Source organism: Sus scrofa, chromosome X (genome assembly GCF_000003025.6).
Source record: "Sus scrofa isolate TJ Tabasco breed Duroc chromosome X, Sscrofa11.1, whole genome shotgun sequence".
Taxonomy (NCBI): Eukaryota; Metazoa; Chordata; class Mammalia; order Artiodactyla; family Suidae; genus Sus; species Sus scrofa.
The window spans coordinates 83928037-83948935 of NC_010461.5; positions in this window are offsets into that span (position 1 = coordinate 83928037).

Below are 20899 nucleotides of genomic sequence, written 5' to 3' on the forward strand. Positions count from 1 at the left end.
TATAGTACTACATGATTATACTTGGTTGAATCCGTGGATGTGGAATCGCACATAGGGAGGGCCAACTGTAAAGTTACACACAGATTTTAAACTCTGTGGAAGGTCAGTGCCCCTAACCCCCACGTTTTCCAAGGGTCAACTGTAATTCTATGATTTGCTATCTAAATAAATCTTATTCTACAAATGGAGGAGACTAGGACAAAGCCAAAGCTGTGATAGGTAAAGAAGCAGCAGTCACTCATATAAGCCAGAATAGGAGGATATTTGGTCATTTTTGTGATAGGGACAATGTTTCTCTGTGTTCATACAAAATTATAGAGTGGGCTTGTTTTTGTCTTGATAACTTACAGTCACAGACTGGCCTTATCGAATGTTAATGTTCTGTGAAATTGTTTACATTCATCAAGAGAACACCAAGATCTAGCTGTGAGTGCTGGGCCAGCTTCTGGATGTCAGGAGCTGCTTTACAAATTCTCACGGATATTTTCAAATTTTAACATATATTGGCTTACTGACCTTCAAAATATATCCCCTCAACCCATGGAGCATGAATGTCTCTTTCTTTATATACTTGTCAACACTCAGTATCAACATTTTCAGTCTTTGCTACTCTCAGAGGCAGAAAAGTTATCTCTGCTGTTTCTATAACATTTTAAAGGTTACATAATATTCTGTATATGAATGTGACAATTGAATCACACCTCTCTATTCCATGAGGTTAATTCTAGGGGTGTAAGGATTGACCCCATCATCTAGTGGTAGAAGGAGAGTGAAATATATACATTCATGCATCACTTTGCCTATTTTACTTATGCCCCCTCATTGTTACCCTTCCTGTGTGATAAAGCCCTCACAGATACCACCAACTGATGACCAGAAAAGCTATACCACTCTATACTTTGTGAACTAAATTTAAAACAGAAGAGTGAAGAGTTTAGCTTGCTGACATAATGTTACAGAGTTTAGGTCCTGAACTCTGTTATAGACTCATACTCAGGCAGCAGCCCCAGTCAGTAAATTAGCAAGTGGTATGTACACACAAGTATAGCTCAAGACAGAATGAATGGGAGTTATTAAGGCATCCACAAGCTTTGCAGTGAGCAAATCTGCTTTCCAGTTATGGTCTTAGAAAGATAATATAAATGTAAGTGGGGTTCTTCAGATTAAAGAGAGTGGTCATTATTTTATAAAATGAGCTTCAGAAGAGCATCATAATTAATTACGACTTGATAAAAGTCTTTAGTAAACCAACATGCATATTTTGCTTAAAGAGTTCATAGAGCCCTCTGAGCTTACCTCTAGACACCTGTTCTCAGTGGGACAGTGTTATATATCCTGTGAGCAAATCTTCTGAGAGAAGCTTCTGAAACAAGTTCTGCCTACTTCTCTCCTAGAGGTTCCATGTCCTTGTCAATAGTCATTGCCAAGTTTTCCCTGAAGGAGAGGAGAACTCCAGAAACTTGCAAAATGTTTGTTGTGTATGCTGAACATTTAGCAAACTAGAGTTGGTTGTTTTCGGTTTGAGGCATTCAAAATAAGGCACAGTATAAACGCCATGGGGTAGAATTTTTTTCTCCAAAACCCTCTGAGCAGGGGGGACTCTTGCTACTCTACTCCCTACAGCCCAGTTAGGTGTTAGGTACTCTGTGGAAAGCTCTAAAATATGGCCTAGTATATTAGCAATGGTTGGGAGGAAGAGTAAGGCAGAAAGAAATACTGTGTTTCCATGTGCTTTGCTTTGAATCAAGAAAGTGCTATTCCCCCTTCTCCTTGATGATGGACTGCCATTTTAACATGGAAATGGAAAATGAATGTTACATTGGAAAGAGTTTGCTCCACCAGGCCCTTGAGTTATTATATAACTTTCATGTATAGCTATGCTATTGTGGTTTAAGAATTGGAATTCTCGCTGTGGTGCAGTGGGTTCAGCAGCACCTCTGGAGTGCTGGGATGAAGGTTCGATCCCCAGCCTGGCACAGTGGGTTAAGGATCTGGTGTCACCATATCTGCAGTGTAGGTTGCAAGTATGGCCTGAATCCGATCTCTGGCTTGGGAACTCCATAAGCCATGATGTGGCAAAAAAAGGAACTATGAAGCATTAACTTTTTATCAGAACTGTCTTTATACAATATGACAATATGATAGGAGATTGATTGCACTCCTTAGCAAACATCAAAATGTAAGTGCACATGAATACTATCCTTTACAATGGCCCCCATGGCAAGTCCTACATTTATGCTATAAATTGAAACATTAAAACTACTTTCAGAACCAGTTTCTGAGTCACACAAGGACACTAGAACCATTATTTTATAGCCGTGGCTATGTACTGAATAGTTTTCTTCTCTAGATCAGTGTCCCTAATCATTATTATGTCATGGCACACACAGAAAATGATAAGATTTGCACATTTGCCCCACTGACTCCAGCTGCCCCATTCCCTGCTGCAACTACGCTGGCATTCAGGGAAGCGGTATTTCTGGCACACCTATAACCATTTCCAGCATACCAGTGGGATGTTCTACCCAGGACAGTGGTTTTCAATCTGTGTTTCCTTGAGTTCTAGGATTACTTGAAAATGCTTCAAAAGACACTACAGAGAATCAGGGGAGGGTGCATGGCTTGGGTCTGTGTGCTCCACAGCACCTTCGATCAAAGCAGCTCCTCTTCGTAGTTATGAGTATAAGTGTGTTTGGAAAAAGATGTCCCCTTTAGATATTATTGTGACCATGTCTACAGGTATCCATCTGTCTTTTAAAAGAATCTAGCCTCTAATGGTTGAATTGCCTTTCTGCATATTTGTGACACTGACAAAATTAGTGTCTATTAAGTTTTTTCAGTTGAAGGAAACGTATGTTACTCAAAAGAGTCCCCTGTGTCAGGCTTTATATTCCTTTTTTTTTTTTTTTTTTTTGCTTGCTTTTTAGGGCCACACCTGTGGCATATGGACGTTCCCAGGCTAGGGGTTAAATTGGAGCAGCAGCTGCCAGCCTACAGCCACGGCCACAGCAAATCAGGATCCGAGCCATGTCTGTGGCCTACACCACAGCTCAGGGCAACGCCGGATCCTTAACCCACTGAGTGAGGCCAGGAATCAAACCTGCAGCCTCATGGATACTAGTTGGGTTCATTACTGCTGAGCCACAGTAAAACTCCAGACTTTACATTCTTTATTGAAGGCTCATATTTTCAAATACATCATCTGAGAACTCACACAAATTCCATTTTTGGACAACTATGTCACACACATGGCAGACCGGAGTAAGCAGTAGTCTTGAATACAAGTCCATAATTCATTATCTTCCGCAATTTTAATACCAAGGTTCTCAACTCCCTTGTCTTATTTTCTTTCTGCAAAAACTAAAGCCCTGGCCTGTACACACACTTATTTGTGCAAAAGTGTTTCCCTAGAAAAATTTCTAGAAGTAAAATTTCTAGGTCTGAGTAAAACATTTTTTCATTGTTGGTAAAAGTGTAGAACAGTAACTCTCAATCCTGATTGCATTATAATAACCTGGAGAACATTTAGAAAATACTAGTGTCCAAGATTCTTCTCCCAGAGATACAGATTTAATTGATCTGGAGAGGAACTTGGGAGCTGATAATTTTTAAAAACTCCCTAGGTGAGAGTTCCCATTGTGGTTCAGTGGTAAACAAACCCGTGTTCGATCCCTGGCCTTGCTCAGTGGGTTAAGGATCCAGCGTTGCCATGGCGTAGGTTGCAGACTCAGCTTGGATCCCGTGTTGCTGTGACTGTGGTATAGGTCAGCAGCTACAGCTCTGATTCGGCCCCTAGCCTGGGAACTTCCATATGCCACAGGTGCGGCACTAAAAAGACAAAAGGCCAAAACAAAACAAAACAAAACAAAAAACCAAAAAACCCAAAACTCCCTAGGTGATACTAATGTGTCATCAAATTTGAAAACCACTGTGGCAGAGAATCAGGCAATTTCATATACTCTTGGAGGTAGAAGGGGATAATTTGGTATAGCCCTTTTAATGGTCATTTCCCAGTATCTATTAAAATATAAATGTTTATACTTTTGGATGACAAATTAGTAGATACATATCCTACAGAAATATTTGTAAAAGTGAGTAAAGAAATATGTATAAATGTGTTAACTTCAGCATTGTTTGTCATTTAAAACTAGAGGTATTCCAAATATCCATGAATAAAAGTTAGATAAATAATTTATAATAGTTCCATAACATGAGGTATTACGCATCAGGTAAAAATAATCAAAGACGTTGGTATTTATTAAAGCAGGATCTTCTTTTTGAAAAATAATAGTTTACATGCAAAAAAGAAAAACTGGAATGACATACTAAAAATCCAACTGATTATAGCTGGAGACACATGAGTATTTTATTATAATTTCATTTGTCTTTTTTCTAATTTTTTCTTAGGTGAACAAATACTACTGTAATAAGGGTGGAATGACTTACCCAATGTCATAATGTGGTGAATATTGCCCTGGGCCCCAGATTTCCTGCCTCTCATATGTTCTGTTTAGAAGAATCATTATTTTGCTTTGTTCTTTTGTGGGGTCGTGTTTCTCCAAATCTTGAAGGATACAACACATACCAAGGTCTCTTGCTTCTCTGCTGCTGACTGAGAGGGTAAGAAAACAGGAAGCAGGAAGATATATACATACCATTTACATGGAAATTGATGATATTTTCATCCCTGTCACAATTATATAGCCCTAATCATCCTACAACACAAAAAATGGTGTTGAAGGTCATATATAATGAAAATAGGTTCTTATTTCCCTTCCTGACTCTACAAAATCTCTGGTATATTTATTATTGTCCTTATTTGATAGATGGAGAAACTAAGGCTGAACAAAGAAAGCTTTCAGAGGTTATATTGCTAAGTAGTGACAGTGCCAGAATTCTCATAGAATTTTGTCTAATTTCAATGACTGTGTCTTAATACTCAATGAATCCTCGCTTATACAAAGCAGTTTTCTGTGGTCTAGGTACTGGCTAGTTTAAACCTTAACTTGTATGCTGCCTATGCTGTATCATTAACATACAGATACCCAACACCCCAGGAGAATGACAATACTAGTAATGTGCTTTTCCTGGGGTGTTGTGTGAGTATTTATATGTTAATGACAATACTGTAATGTGGTTATTTGTTTCACAATAGAGCTCAAATTGGGAGACATATTTTCTGTTCTTCAAGTACCAGGAGGTGTAGTAGCAATTAGAGCAAAAAAAAAGCAGGGTTAAGGGTAAGGTAGGATTTCTTAATTATCTTCCATGTGCCCAGCACTATGCTAAGCACTTTATGGCATTTCATTTTGCCATTTCATTCATATTCCTCAAAGGAAACTATTTCAGAGATAAAGTCACTTCCCAAGTTTACACAGCTGTAAGATGGCAGCCAATCTGGTACACATTGTTTTCATGACCCTGAAACACTTGGTATTACATTTATCATATTACCTTTTACTGCCCTTTTGTCAATGGTGGCTGCTCAGTAAATATCGACTGGTTAATGAGTGGACAAAGACAGGGAAATTCATTCATTGAGTGCAAAAAAATAGGCTAGAAATTAGATGCTGCTATTAAAAGAAATAAAGGAGTTCCCTGATGCCTAGCAGTTAAGGATCCAGCGTTATCACTGCTGTGGCACAGGTTCAATCCCTGGTCTTGGAACTTGTGTTTTTGCTACAGGTGCAGCTGAAAAACAACAACAAAAGGATCAGATTCTTTTCTTTTGCTTTTCCTGTAGGTCTCCAAAATAGATACAAAAATCCAAATGAGGGTGTTTTTTTACCAATTATACCCATACTAACTTTTCTGTATTACTTCAAAACAACTCCTATATGGGCAGTGACTAAAAATAACCTCAAGCAGGAGTTCCCATTGTGGCTCAGCGGTAAGGAATCTGACTAGCATCCATGAAGATGGGGCTTGATCCCTGGCCCTGGGTTCAGGATCCAGCGTTGCCATGGGCTGTGGTGCAGGTCACAAATGCGGCTTGGATACTGTGTTGCTGTGGCTGTGGTGTAGACTGGCAGCTGCAGCTCTGATTCCACCCCTAGCCTGGGAACTTCCATATGCTGCAGGCGCGGCCCTAAAAAATAAATAAATAAATAACCTCAAGCAAAAGAAAGGATTAAGAGAACAAATTACTTCTCGGAGAATAGAACAGTCAGAACATAATTTTCCTCTCAAAATCTGGTGATAATAAAAAGGAAAACTCACAGAAAGAACACAGCAGGCACTGGATACTAGTGATTTTCCCTAGTTCTAGAAGATAGATGACTCTTGTTATTTTAGGTGACCTTTGTATTCTACCTACATCAATGGACTTCAATAAATAACATTAATAAGCGCTAACGATGACCTTGCACTTAACAGAGCCCCTTTTCTTTCTACCAATATGTCAGAGTAAGCATTAGAAGACCATTTTCTTTTCTTTAAAATATTCTTTTTTTAAATTTAATTTAATTTTTGGCCATGCCCACATATACTGCATACTCATTAAAATAGATTTATAAATAATTTTTATCCACTCATCTTTGAATTCCTGTATAAAATAAAGCATGGAGCAACAAACCAAAATCATAATCATACCTATTTGCTTTTCTTACAGTCTTTATATTTTCATATGGCTTCAAGTAACTGTATCTTTTCTTTCCAATTTGAAGGACTCTCTTTAGTATTTTCATGAGCAGGTATAGTGGAAATAAATACCCTCACCTTTGCCTTGTCTATGAATGTCTCGTTTTCATCATCTTTTTTCAATCTTCAAATATTTTATTACAGAATAGAGCACAGTGTTTGTAAAATGTTTCCCAATATTCTCTAATACATACATTGCTGAATGAAGCACTGCCAAATACTTAGCAGTTGCCTACATGAATCCAAGAATTTCTATAATAATTTCAACCCCCTTAGAATTACAGATGAAATCTGTAACTAGCAGTGGGATGGAGAAACAGTTTCAGCCTCATTTTTTGAAGGACAGTTTTGCCAGATTAGAATTATTGGTTGACTATCTTTTTTCCTATTTTATTTTATTGTAGTAAGAATGCTTAACATGAGATTTACCATCTTAACAGTTTTTTAAGTGTGCAATATAGTATTGATGGTTATTTATATAACATTTTACAGCAGATCGCTAGAACTTATTCATCTTGTTTAACCTTATGACCACTAACTAGTAACTCTCCACTTCCCCATCCCCCAAGCCCTAAGAAAACACCATTCAACTCTTTAATTCTATCATTTTGACTATTTTAGATATCTCAAATAAGTAGAATAATATAATATTTGTTTTCTTGTGCCTGGCTTGTTTCACTTAATATAATGTATTCAAGATTCATCCCTATTGTTGTATATTGCAGAATTTCCTTATTTTCTAAGGCTGAATTATAATCTATTATATGTATATGCCACATTTTCTTTATTCATTTATCTGTTGATGCACATTTAGGTTGTTTCCACATCTTGGCTATTGCGAATAGTGCTACAACAAACATGACAGGGGAGATATTTCTTTGAGATCCTGATTTCCATGCTTTGGGATAAATACCCAGAATTGGAATTGCTAGGTCATAGAGTATTTCTAATTTAGTTTTTTTTTTTTTTTTTTTTTTTTTTTGTCTTTTTCAGGCCACACCTGCGGCATGTGGATGTTCCAATTGGAGGGGTCCAATTGGAGCTGCAGCTGCCAGCCTATACCACAGCCACAGCAACTTGGGATCTGAGAAGCATCTGTGACTTACACCACAGCTCACAGCAAAGCTGTATCCTTAACCCAATGAACAAGGCCAGGGATCGAACCCACATCCTCAAGGATACTAGTTGGGTTCATTACTGCTGAGCCGCAGCAGGAATTCCTCCCCTAGGTTTAAAAGCCATTTGAAGACATGGCTTATGGCAGCTTCTCTTAACAAGGAATATGGCCACACTCAACTTTAAAAATTTTATGTTATTGCACAGAACAATGTTTAGTCCCAAATTTGTGCAACAAAAAATACATATAAATTTGACATGTTTACTTTTTTTTTTACCCTTTGCTTCCATAAATTTGTCTGATAAAAAGAACGAAATTCAAATCAGGAGGAATTAAGGGCCCTGGGACAACAGGGCTACTTAAGGTCTCTGTCTTGGGACCTTGGCCCTTTTTCCTTCCAGCCTCAATGAGCCTATGAAGACAGAAGCTGAGCAGTACATTCAAAGGGAAAAGGAAAAGATATCCACACTTTCTGAGGATGGATTTGCCCAGAATCAGGAACCTGGTGGAGCTTTACCCCATTAGTAGTGGAGGAGGCAGGAAAGTGTGAACAACAGATGTGAATATATTTGAGGGGCAGCATGATTTGGAGAGTATGTGGAGAGAAGAAGGAAAATATAGTCACATTTCTATCTTGACTGTGAAACAACTAATGCCATTTCTATGTGGTGGAATGTGTGCTCATGGGGCTGGGGAAGGGAAGAAAGTGATTATACAGTTTCCATTCAATTGAGTCATTACTGTAACTCATGAATGGAGTTTAGGGTAAGGGAGCAAAGTCACTACCTGCTCTCATTCCCTATATTTTCCTGTTCCCTTACCTCACCCTCTTGTTCTGCATGAGAGAAGAGTGTTTCCTTTGAGGTCCTAAAGAGTGAGATCAAAGCCTAATACTATGTCTGCCAGACAGAACACTGGACATTGGAGCAAGAGAGACAAGAGACCTCCCTGGGTTCCAATGTCAGACTCAGAACAGTAACTCTGTAATGTTCACATCTCATGAGTAAGTCACTTCACCAGTCTTAGCCTTCCTTAGAAAGTACATATTTGTGTTATGTGTGAGCTTCGTTGCTATGGGGCAGAGAGATGGCACTGGAACCAGAAACAGGTGGAAACTGAGAGCCTGATGGATGAACCAACAGCCAGGGCATGGACTCAGTGCCTGTGTTTCCAGATGCACCATTCTGGTTGTCGGGCACCTCCCATCTTTCTGTCCACCTCTCAGGGCACCCCAGGTTCCTGACTTGTGTTTCCCTTCTGCTCATGTCACAAAGGGCTGGGCTGGAGCAAAGGGGTAAGAAAGGGGGCAAAGAGAAAGCCCCTGGGAAATCTGCTATTTTCTGTTCTCCTCACCAGGAGAACCTGGAAAAAAGGAAGCATATCGTCATCCTGTTTTTTCTTGTTCTGTGCGCTGTCCTATTCCTTTACTTTTCCCTGCAGGTAGCTTCAGAGAAGCACTTTTCCATTGGACCCTTGAAAGGTGAGATGCTACACAGAATCAAAACCTATCTCTCTGTACCTGTACAGGACCCTACAGTACCAGTCAGAAGATCTGCCTGGGTTCCAGTGGCAGACCCAAAGAGGAGGTGGTCTCACTTGTCAAAGAGCCTCTTCTCCCAGTCAGCTAGGTCTGGGCCAGAGAATCAAGTCATCTCCATCCACAAAAACCACTTTGAGTTTCTAGAAGGGAAATATTTTTCCATATAAGTTCAGGGAATTATTTAAAGAGTCATGACACAGGCTCACCAGAATTCTACATTCAGTCACTCTAAGTTCAATTTGGTTAAAAGTTAACTGTGTTCCAGATGCTGGGTGGGGCTCTGGAGCTACTTGTTGATGCATGGTAAGAGACCTAGGGGGTTAGTATCAGTGGGCTTTAATACCAGATAGTCCTGGGTAGGGCCTGCTCAAGCACCCTCCCTCTGTCACCTACTGACCGTGTGACCCTAGGCAAGTTTCTCAACCTCTCTGTGCCTTGAATTTCTGGTCCATAAATAGTGATAGAAACTTAAAGGGCTTTTGTGAAGATTGAGTATGTTAATATCATTAAAGTGCTTAGCATGGTGTCTGGCATAGAAATGTAGGCGACACTGGACCTTCAATCTTTTGTTCAGCCATCTTAATGTTGAGCTCTGGCTCTGGCTTTACTTGGTGGTAGTACAACCCATTTAGACATGTTCTTCCATTTCAAATACATTCCTTTGACAGAAAGAAAAAAAGATAAACAACAAATGTTGGGATGAAAATGCATATTTTAATAAAGTTTATAGGAATAATCCTACTTAAGTTTGTAGAACTGATATAATGTTAGAAAAAAAAATCTTGGTAACTCTAAGTGCCACAAGCCATTTACATTTATTTAACAAATATTTATAGGGTATCTATTCCATGTCAGGCCCAATAAGCCTACAAAGCATGTCTTCACCTGAGAACTTTGGCCTTAGTTATTGTCCCAATGCCGTACTGCCGAGTGGACAGGTCTGTCCAATTCTGGACATCATTAATAAGAAACCCATTTGCCAGCAAATCTAAGCCACTTTCTCCAATTTCACCTTTATAAGGAATCAAGTTGATGTATTGTTCTCCTTATTTTTCTTTTCATATTTCTTAGTTGGTCTACATAGCTTAGACATAGAGCAAGGATGTATTTTGCCCTGGGGAGGGAGGCATTTTAAAGCAATAACACAGGAATAGTTGGTGAGCTAGAGAGGCACAAAAATGAGAGAAAAACGGTGAGCTAATTCTAAGACCCACCCAGGAGGGCAGGGCAGAACACATGCCCCCTGTGGGCAGCTTACTATAAGAGTTTTGAAGAGAGAGGGTCTGGGTTGTAAAACCCCTGTCTCTCCTTCCGACCCTGCAAATCAGGAAAGTGACTCCTGCAAAAGAGAAGAGAGAGTGTGGAAGGGCTGGAAGTATTTTGGTAATGAATGTCCTTCCACATGGAAGAAAATATTAGGGATGGTGGATAAGAGTTCCCCAAGATAAATCAACATATGGATTAATTGACTAGGTTTCTGCCTCGTAAATGACTACAATATTCTATGTCTACCTCCCTGAAATAGCAGATTTCTCAAATGACTTGTTTGTTTTTTTATATCAAGTCACATGATATAGACCATGTCTTAGTTTTCTCCATAGATGGCCAACTGCTTATTATGGTCTGTGATCTTTCATGCTAATCCTCTGAGAGCTAGCTCATCTCTAAGAACCCTAGGATACCTCCCTGGGTCTCTGTATACAGACAATATTCTCCTACTGCCTCTTTAAAACAAAAAATTCTTGACTATGGGACAGTGCTTTGCCCCAACAACATGAGCAGAGTTCCGCCAACTGCCTAGGTTCCAGTCTATGGCCTCTAATTATTATGCTTTCTCTGGTGACTGCCTGAAGAGGATAAGTGCTTTGCTTTCAGCAAAATCCAGGGGTGGATGGATGGCTGTGAGGAGACATTTCCGGTGGGGAGGACAAGCCTGCGCAAGGCGGTTGCCATAGAAACCAGACATCACTATGGAGACGGTGACGACCTTTCTATAGAGAACACCGTGGCCAGAAGAGAAGAGCAGGTTCCGCCTTCAGGGGTTTGGGACTCAATAGGGAGAGTGGGTACCCGCGGTGGGGGCTGGGCCGCCCTGGGGTGTGGGGAGACAAAAGGATCCACATCCAAGTCTCCTCTTTCTTGCTTTGGGGCTCCGCACTCGGCGGTAAAGCCATTGGAGTCCCGCCTGGCCCCAGTAAGTGCAGTGTCCTGCTCTAGGGATGTCCTAGAGACACTTTCCTTTCAGAGGCAGGGGCACGGCTGGTGCGACAGGAATCGACTCTTTTTGAGCCTCAGCGTCCCCCTGTGTACAATGGGGATAAGAGTGCTGAACCCACAGGGTCGCTGAGAACATTTAATGACACAGGAGTAAGCCCATGGCCATGTGGTTATTGCTGGGTCGTGAATGCCTGTATGAATTCAGGCCACTTCCTATTCCCGTTTAAATTTGTTGTTAGGCGACAGATGAGGAAAGGGGAAGAGAAAGGCCTGGTGAAAAATTCATTGTAACTTCTGGTTGTTGTGATCACCACCCAGTTGTATCAGTGTCACTAACCCAGTGCTTAGCCCGGTGCGGGGCACAGTTTCACCAGTAAAGCATGGTGACTGCTGGATCTCTCTCTCCCTGTGCAGCTCCTCAGGCCGGTGGTTAAGCTCATATTAAGTGTCTGAAGGAGGCAGGTTCTGAGGGTCTGTGTCCTGAGGGTGGCTGGAGTTTCTACTCCAGATTCAAGGGCAGTGGTCCTGAGGAGACCCCAACACTTCATGTCTTTGGCGGGATCTGATTCCTGGTTCAAGTGAGTTCATAAATCTGAACTAAGCATATTATGGAATAGCTCCTGTGAGGTTCACAAACTTGCTTAAAAGTAGAGAAGCTACTTGGAACTCATCATGAGAGAAGATGTTTAGCAGGTGGAATGTCATTCCATCAGCAGCTCCATGCTTTGTAGTAGCCCTGAGGCCCATCTGAGAGATGCTTTCTTTGTCTGAAAGCAATGAATTGTCTAGCTTGTGGAAGGATCTTTATGTTTAACTTCATGTGCATGAATTTACATATATTTTTCTGACTGTATCAATAATAATCTGTGATTCCCATATATCTCTCAGAAGGTTTTTGAAATATGCCATTGGTTCAAAGGTCTTCCTAGCAATTTAATATTGTAATATAGTCTTCTATGGAAACCATGTTTTTATCCATTGTATAATGAAATTTTTAAGAAGCCAAGAACTTTTCAACTGTTAGTTAAAATGTCAGTTACAAGAATTTTTGTATTTTCAAAAATATTAATTACCCTATAGTTTGCCCTATTATGATACCAAGCCATGTCCCCTAAAATAACCAGGTAGGTTTATGACATTTATATGTCATTGATATTATTTTTCCAGGACATAAAAGTTTTCAGTTCTATACTACATGATCTCCCTCCTACTGCCCTGTCCCTAGGCAAAAATAATTATCTGTTACTATGGACTTGTCTTCGTATCCTAAAAATGTATTTAAATAGAATCAAAGATGTTTTATTCTCTTTTTTTTTCTTTTTGGTTTGAGTGTGTTCACTCATTTTAATTATTTTTAGATTTATCTATTTCATTGAAATATATCAATAGTTTTTTTTAATTTATTTTTTATTGTTATTTCCCCAAACACACTTTTTTTCCACTGTACAGCATGGGGACCCAGTTACACATACATGTATACATAATTTTTTCTCCCATTGTCATGCTCTGTTGTAAGTATCTAGACATAGTTCTCAGTGCTACACAGCAGGATTTCATTGCTAATCCATTCCAAAAGCAATTATTTGCATCTATTAACCCCAAGCTCCCAATCCCTCCCACTCCCTCCCCCTCCCCCTGGGCAACCACAAGACTATTTTCCAAGTCCATGATTTTCTCTTCTGAAGAAAGTTTCATTTGTGCTGTATATTAGATACCAGATATGAGTGATATCATATGGTATTTGTCTTTCTCTTTCTGACTTAACTTCACTCAGGATGAGAGTCTCTAGTTCCATCCATGTTGCTGCAAATGGTATTATTTCATCCTTTTTTATGGCTGAGTAGTATTCCATTGTGTATACATAACACATCTCCTAATCCAATCATCCCTCGATGGACATTTGGATTGTTTCCATGTCTTGGCTATTGTGAATAGTGCTGCAATGAACATGCGGGTGCATGTGTATTTTTTTAAGGAAAGTTTTGTCCAGATATATGTCCACGAGTGGGATTGCTGGGTCATATGGTAGTTCCATGTATAGATTTCTGAGGTACCTCCATACTGTTCTCCATAGTCGTTGTACCAGCTTGCATTCCCACTAGCAGTGCAGGAGGGTTCCCTTTTCTCCACACCCCCTCCAGCATTTGTTATTTGTGGACTTAATGATGGCCATTCTGACTGGTGTGAGGTGGTACCTCATGGTAGTTTTGATTTGCATTTCTCTAATAATCAGGGATGTTGAGCATTGTTTCAAGTGCTTGTTGGCCATCTGTACATCTTCCTTGGAGAAATGTCTATTCCGGTCCTTTGCCCATCTTTCCATTGGGTTGTTGGCTTTTTTGCTGTTGAGTTGTAGAAGTTGTTTGTATATTCTAGGGATTAGGCCCTGTCAGTTGCATCATTTGAAACTATTTTCTCCCATTCTGGAAGTTGTCTTTTTGTTTTCTTTTTGGTTTCCTTTGCTGTGCAAAACTTGTCAGTTTGATTAGGTCCCATTAGTTTGTTTTTGCTTTTATTTCTGGTGCTTTGGGAGACTGACCTGAGAAAATATTCATAAGGTTGATGTGAGAGAATGTTTTGCCTATGTTCCCTTCCATGAATTGGATGGTGTCTTGTCTTTAAGCCATTTGGAGTTTATTTTGGTGCATGGTGTGAGGGTGTGTTCTAGTTTCATTGCTTTGCATGCAGCTGTCCAGGTTTCCCAGCAAGTCTTGCTGAAAAGACTGTCTTTTTCCCATTTTATATTCTTGCCTCCTTTGTCGAAAATTAATTGACCAGAGGTGTCTGGGTTTATTTCTGGGTTCTCTATTCTGCTCCATTGGTCTGTCTGTCTGTTTTGGCACCAGTAGCACACTGTCTTGATGACTGTGGCTTTGTAATATTGCCTGAAATCTGGGAGAGAGATGCCTCCTGCTTGGTTTTTGTTCTTCAGGATTGCTTTGGCAATTCTGGGTTTTTTGTGGTTCCATATAAATGTTTGGATTATTTGTTCTAGTTCTGTGAAAAATGTCATGGGTAATTTGATAGGGATTGCATTGACTCTGTAGATTGCTTTGGGTAGTATGGCCATTTTTACAATATTAATTCTTCCAACCCAGGACCGTGGAATATCTTTCCATTTCCTTACATCTTCTTTAATTTCCTTGATTAATGTTTTATAGTTCTCGGCATATAGGTCCTTCACCTCCTTAGTCAGGTGTATCCCAAGGTATTTGATTTTTTGGGGTGCAATTTTAAAAGATATTGTGTATTTGTATTCCTTTTCTAAAGTTTCATTGTTAGTCTACAGAAATGCTGCTGATTTCTGAATGTTAATCTCAATATATCAATAGTTCATTCTTTTGTGTTGCTTAGTAGTATTCCAGTATATGAATATATCACCATTTGTTTTATCTATTTACCTGTTAATGGATGTTTGGGTGGGTTCCAGTTTGGGGCTCTTTTAAATAAAGCTGCTGTGAAGATTTGTGTATTAGTCTTTGCATAGACATAGACTTTCTTCCTCTAGGATAAATGCTTAGGAGTGCAATGGCTGGATCATGTGATAGATGTGAGACTAATGTTATAATAAAGTGCCATACTTTTCCAAAGTGGTCGCACCATTTTTCATTTCCACCAGCAGTTGTATGAGAGCTCCAGTTCCCACAGTCTTACCAAGACTTGGTATTTTCAGTCTTTTTTAATTTTCATCATTCTCACAGGGGTATAGTAGTATTTCATTTTAAGTTTTCATTTGCATTTCTGTAGTGATTAATGATGTTGTCATCATTTCATGTAGTACTTGATATTTGATTTTGTGTGAGTACGCAGTGTCTATTCAGAATTTTTGCCCATTTATTTGAGTGTCTGTTACTTCTTATTGGCTTTTGTGAATTTGTCTATATTCTGGATACAAATCCTTTGTCAGTTATCAGATTTTCAAATACTTTCTGTCAGTGGCTTGTCATTTCATTCTCCAACAGTGTCTTTGAAAAGCAGAGATTTTTACCTTTCAGGAAGTAAAAGTTATCAATTTGTTCATTCATGGATGGGGGTATGGATTTCTCATCTATGAAATTTTTACCTAATCCAGTGTCACAAGGACTTTCTACTGTGTTTTCTGGTACAGTTTTTACAGTTTTGCTTTTATATTTAGGTTTATGATGTGTTTTGAGTTGCTTTTGTGTATGGTACTATATATGGATCACAGTTTATGTTTGTGAATATGGATACCCACTTCTTTAAGCACCATTTGTTGCAAAGACTATTATTTCTCCACCAAATTGCCTTTGTGGCTTTAGTGTAAATGAGTTGTTCATATATGTGTCTATTTTTGGACTCTTCATTTTGTTCCTTTGATACACATACCTACCTTCACCCCAATATCACACTGTCTTGATTGTTATAGAGTTACAATGAGTCTTGAAATCAGGTAGTGTTTATCTTCCAATGCTGTTATTGTCAAAATTGTTTTTTCATAGTTTAAGTCCTTTCTATTTCCATATGAAATTAGGGATCATCCTGTCAAGTTCTTTTTAAAAGTCTCTGCTGGGATTTTTACTGTGATTTCATTGAATCTATAGGTTAGTTTGGGAATAGACATCTTAACAATACTGAGTATTTCAAACTGTGAAGGTGGCATGTCTCTCTGTTTATTTAGGTCTTCTTTAGTTTCTCTGAGCAATGTATTGCAGTGTTCAATGTATAGGCATTGCACATCCATGGACAGGTATTCCTAAGTATCTCATACTTATTGTTGCTCTTACATATGGCTGTATTTTTAATTAAAGTAGTTAAATTTTCATGTATTTTATTTTCACTGAACTGTCAGCAGCCAAATATTCAACAGAAGCTGTTGAGGAAACTTTTTGGTTAAAAGCACAGACTACTCTAGGATAAAAAGGGTATTTGATGCACAACATGCATTTCCTGTGTTTCCACATCAACTTTTATCTGTTATTAGCCATATACTGAAATCATGGAGAAAAATGTCTGAGGGATAATTCTACAAGTCATCGCCAGAAAAATCCATCACTAAAATAGTCCAGTAGTTTTGAAATCTATGTGTGTGATCATAAATGAATCTGTTGATGTAATAGTTTACATCTACCAACCCCCAATTCCCTGTCCATCCCTCTTTCTCCTCCTCCCCCTTGGCAACCACAAGTCTATTTTCCATGTCCGTGAGTCTTTTTGTTTTGTAGATAGGATCATTTGTGCCATATTTTAGATTCCACATATAAGTGATATCATATGATATTTGTCTTTCTCTTTCTGACTACATTTAGAATGGATAAGCAATGAGGTCCTATCATATAGCACCGGAAACTACATCCAATCTCCTGGGGTAGAACATGATGGAAGATAGTATGAAAAAAAGAATATATATGTATGAGTGATTGGGTCACTATGGTATACAGCAGAATTGACACAACACTGTAAATCTATGAAGTCTAATAAAAATTTTTAAAAAGAGAAGAATCTGTTGAATTGCGGGGATTTTATTATTTATACTCCAGTAAATCCACCTTAATGAATTCCTGGGACACTGGGTAGTGAGGGAGAGTGGAGGTGGGAGGTGGGGGAGGAGAGGGAAGGAGAGAGCATGTGTGGATGTGTGTATGTATGTCGTATACACATATGTGTATATTGCTGAAGCTTCCAAGAACATTTATTGTGCAGAATATTTGAGGTTAATTACTGTGTGTTTATGTCAGTCCTGTTTAATTCCTATCACATATTGGAATATAATCAGGATGGATAGTGTTTATTTTTTTCCAGTTTTACTTGGCCAGTGTGGTTACCATGGTGACTCTGACTGCAGTGAGATTTGACGCAGTCTGAGCATCTATTTATGATTTTTACCTGAATCACTTGTTACTATGGTTTCTGTCAAGTATTGCTTTTCCAATTTTGTTATTCCTTCTAGAATTATTAGCATTTGAGTGTAGAGTTGAACTTTTCCCTTTCCTCATCATCAATTAATTATATTATTAAATAAGTGTTTTCATTTGTATAAGTATGACCCCTAAAGTCCTATTTTTTTGCTCAAAGTGTTCATTATCGTTGAGCATTTTGATGCTCAAATTGTCCCTGAATTGGCCAGCATTAGTCTTTCAAGTTGACCTCTGTGTCCATTTGAATTCATTGTGCATGTATGTTTTTCCCTGTGCCTATGTCCCATCTCCTGAAAGGAAATATTGATGCCCACAGAGCATCATTAAAAAATAACCTGTAGCATGTGACATCTAGTAGGTTAGTTCCCTTTCTAAATTTGCAACCTTCAATCTGTCAGTGTGATGCCTCTGATTTTAACAAATAGCACGACCTCTAGGGAGAAGACCTGGGCGTGTAACACAAGCAGGGATAAGCACATGTCCATGATGCTTGATCTTCAGTGTCACAGCTGCATGTGGAGAGAGCTGTGCGATGGAGCTGGGGAAAAGGCAAAGCGTCATTGCACAGCTTCCAGTGAACTGAGAGGGGACAGGCAGAGCCTCCTCACCCCTTCCCCTGTGTGTCATGTGCTTTCCCTTCCTCTCACGTTACTCTCTATTCCATGTGCTGTCTTATCCCCTTCCCTTCTAGTGGAGCATCAGAGGAGGGTGTTGACTCTGAGCCCCAGGGGCAGGAGCCGATAGAGAAGAACCAAGTGTGATGTTGAGTCTACTAGACAGGTTCCTAGAGCAGGAGTGAGGAAATCGGGCCCCAACACTGGGACATTTTAGGTAAGTCACCACCCTTCCCTCCATTGCCTTCTATACAACAGGATAACAGTACTCAGTGCTCCCGACCACCCAGGAATATTGTGGAGTTTGTGTGGTCCCATGTGGGAAAGCCATCTGTGCACATAGGTGAGAGGGGAGGGCCAGTGCCCTTTCCAGTAATTACATTGACAGACACACCCCCAGAGAGCAGAGAACTCTTCATGATAGGCATTAATGCTACATGAATGTCATCTGTTTGGGTCAGGATCTTTCCAAGTGTGGTCCATGGACCACCTCATCAAAATTGTCAGGTGGTACTTGTTAAAATTGCAGGCACCTGAGCCAATACTAGGTTTGCTGAATCAAAACCAGGGAAGTGGGGTGGGATGTATCTACTTTTGATTAATGTCTTCAGTTCATTATGGTACTCATAATACTGCTATAGATTTAGAACAATATCTTTTTAAAATATTGAATCCTGTTATGTCTAATTTTGTTGTCATTTGTTCCTGACACTCAGCTTTAAATATGTTTCTGCCCCTGTGTGTCAAATAGGTTAACAATTTCTTGATTTAAGTAATATTTATTCAGTGCTCACTTCGGCAGCACATATACTAAAATTGGAAGGATACAGAGAAGATTAGCATGGCCCCCGCACAAGGATGACATGCATATTCGTGAAGTAATATTTATTAAGTGATTTATATGTGAGACACTGAATGAAGCACTGGGGACACAGCACAGAGAACAAGACAGGCAAGATCCCTGGAACTGGCAATAGGGAGGTAAATCAATAAATAGAGGATTTGCACTTTGAAGAAAATAAACACATGAATAGTGTAGGAATGACTGGTACTGAGATTACTATAGATGGGGCTGTCAGTGAAGTTCCTTCTCAGAAGGTGACATTTGAACTGAGTCCTGAGCAACAAGAATCCAGGCCTGGGCAGGCCTTTGGCTCAGTCGCCCTGTGATGTGCATGGCACTGGTGGTTCCAGGAGCAGAGCACACGCTCCAGTGGGTAGAGCCTGGCAAACGAAGTGTAGATGGTAGGAGATGAGGTCAAGGGCAGATGGGAGTTCATGGTCTAGGCCATGTCAGGAGTTTGACATTCATCCTGAGGGTGGAGGGTCAAAGGATGGGAGTAACATGCTTTGATTCATGTGTGCACAGGCGACTCTGGACGCTGTGTGGGAAATGGACTGGACAGGGACAGCATAGCTGTGGGGACAACCATCAGGAGAGTCTTGCAGAGTTCAGGGGAGGGATGAGGGTGGACTGGCTCTGAGCTGTAGCACTCCACAGAGGACTGGGTATGTAGGAGGCAGGACTGGAGGGACCTGCAGTGGCTGTGCATGGGGGGTATGTGAGGATAAGCTAGGATCCAGGATGAGCCCTTGACTTTTTGTTTGGCCATGTGCAGAAATGGTGTGCTATTTCCTGACATCCATTTTTCTTAGTGCTTTGAGATGTTTTCATGGTAATAGTTACAGTGAAAGTGATTTAAAACTTGCATCAGCTGATAAATAAGATTTGGTTGTAAGCTTGTTAAGATTTATGAAAGATGCATGCAAATTGTAAAACTTTCCAACCTATAAAAATTTCAACATTCAACAACTTGCTTTTATTGAACTGTGACTATGTGCAAAGCACTGTTCAAAGTGTGTTCATGTATTGCTCAGTTAATTCTCAAAGTAACAATCCATGAGGCAGGGATGATTGTTTCCAGTTTTACAGAAGAGGAAACTGAGACAATGACACATTATTTATTTTCTCCCAAGGTTCCAGAGGGCCAATTATCTCAACATTTTTTGCAGCTGGATTTTTAAACCAATATGATTCTTGCTCATTTATCTTTTTAGGAACCAAAATGTGTAGCAACAGTTTTTTTTTTCATTTTTAAAAGTTTTATGGAAGTATAGTTGATTTACAATGTTGTGATAATTTCTGCTGTACAACAGAGTGATTCAGTTATACATGTACACACACCCATACTTTTTCAGATTTTTTTCCCATATAGATTATCACAGAATATTGGGTAGAGCTTCCCTGTGCTATACAGCAGGTCCTCGTGAGTTCCTTAGTCTTTACCTCCCTTCATGTCCTCGATACTTTTTATTTTTATATTTATTTTTTAATTTACTTATTTGCTTTTTAGGGCTGCACGCATGGCATATGGAGGTTCCCAGGCTAGGGGTCAAATTGGAGCCGCAGCTGCCAGCCTATGTCACAGCCACAGCAATGCGGGACCTGAGCCACATCTGAGACCTACACCACAGCTCATGGCAATGCCGGAACTTTAACCCACTGATCAAGGCCAGGAAATGAACCCGAGACCTCATGATGCCTCATTGGATTCATTTCTGCTGCGCCACGACAGTAACTCCTCCTTGATATTTTTGAGAAATGCTGGCCAGTCATTTTGCAACATTATCCTCAGTTTGGATGTGTTTTGAAGTTTTCTCATAATTCATCTGAGGCTGTGAGTTTTGAGCAAGTTCCCCGCATAAGTGATGGGATGCCCTCCCCAGTATGTTATATCAGGCGGGACATGACGTCTACTTACTGGTGACACACACTTTGATTGCTTGATTAAGATGATGTCTGCCTGGAGTTCCCATTGTGGCTCAGTGGTTAACGAACCTGACTAGGAACCATGAGGACGCAGGTTTGATCCCTGGCCTTGCTCAGTGGGTTAAG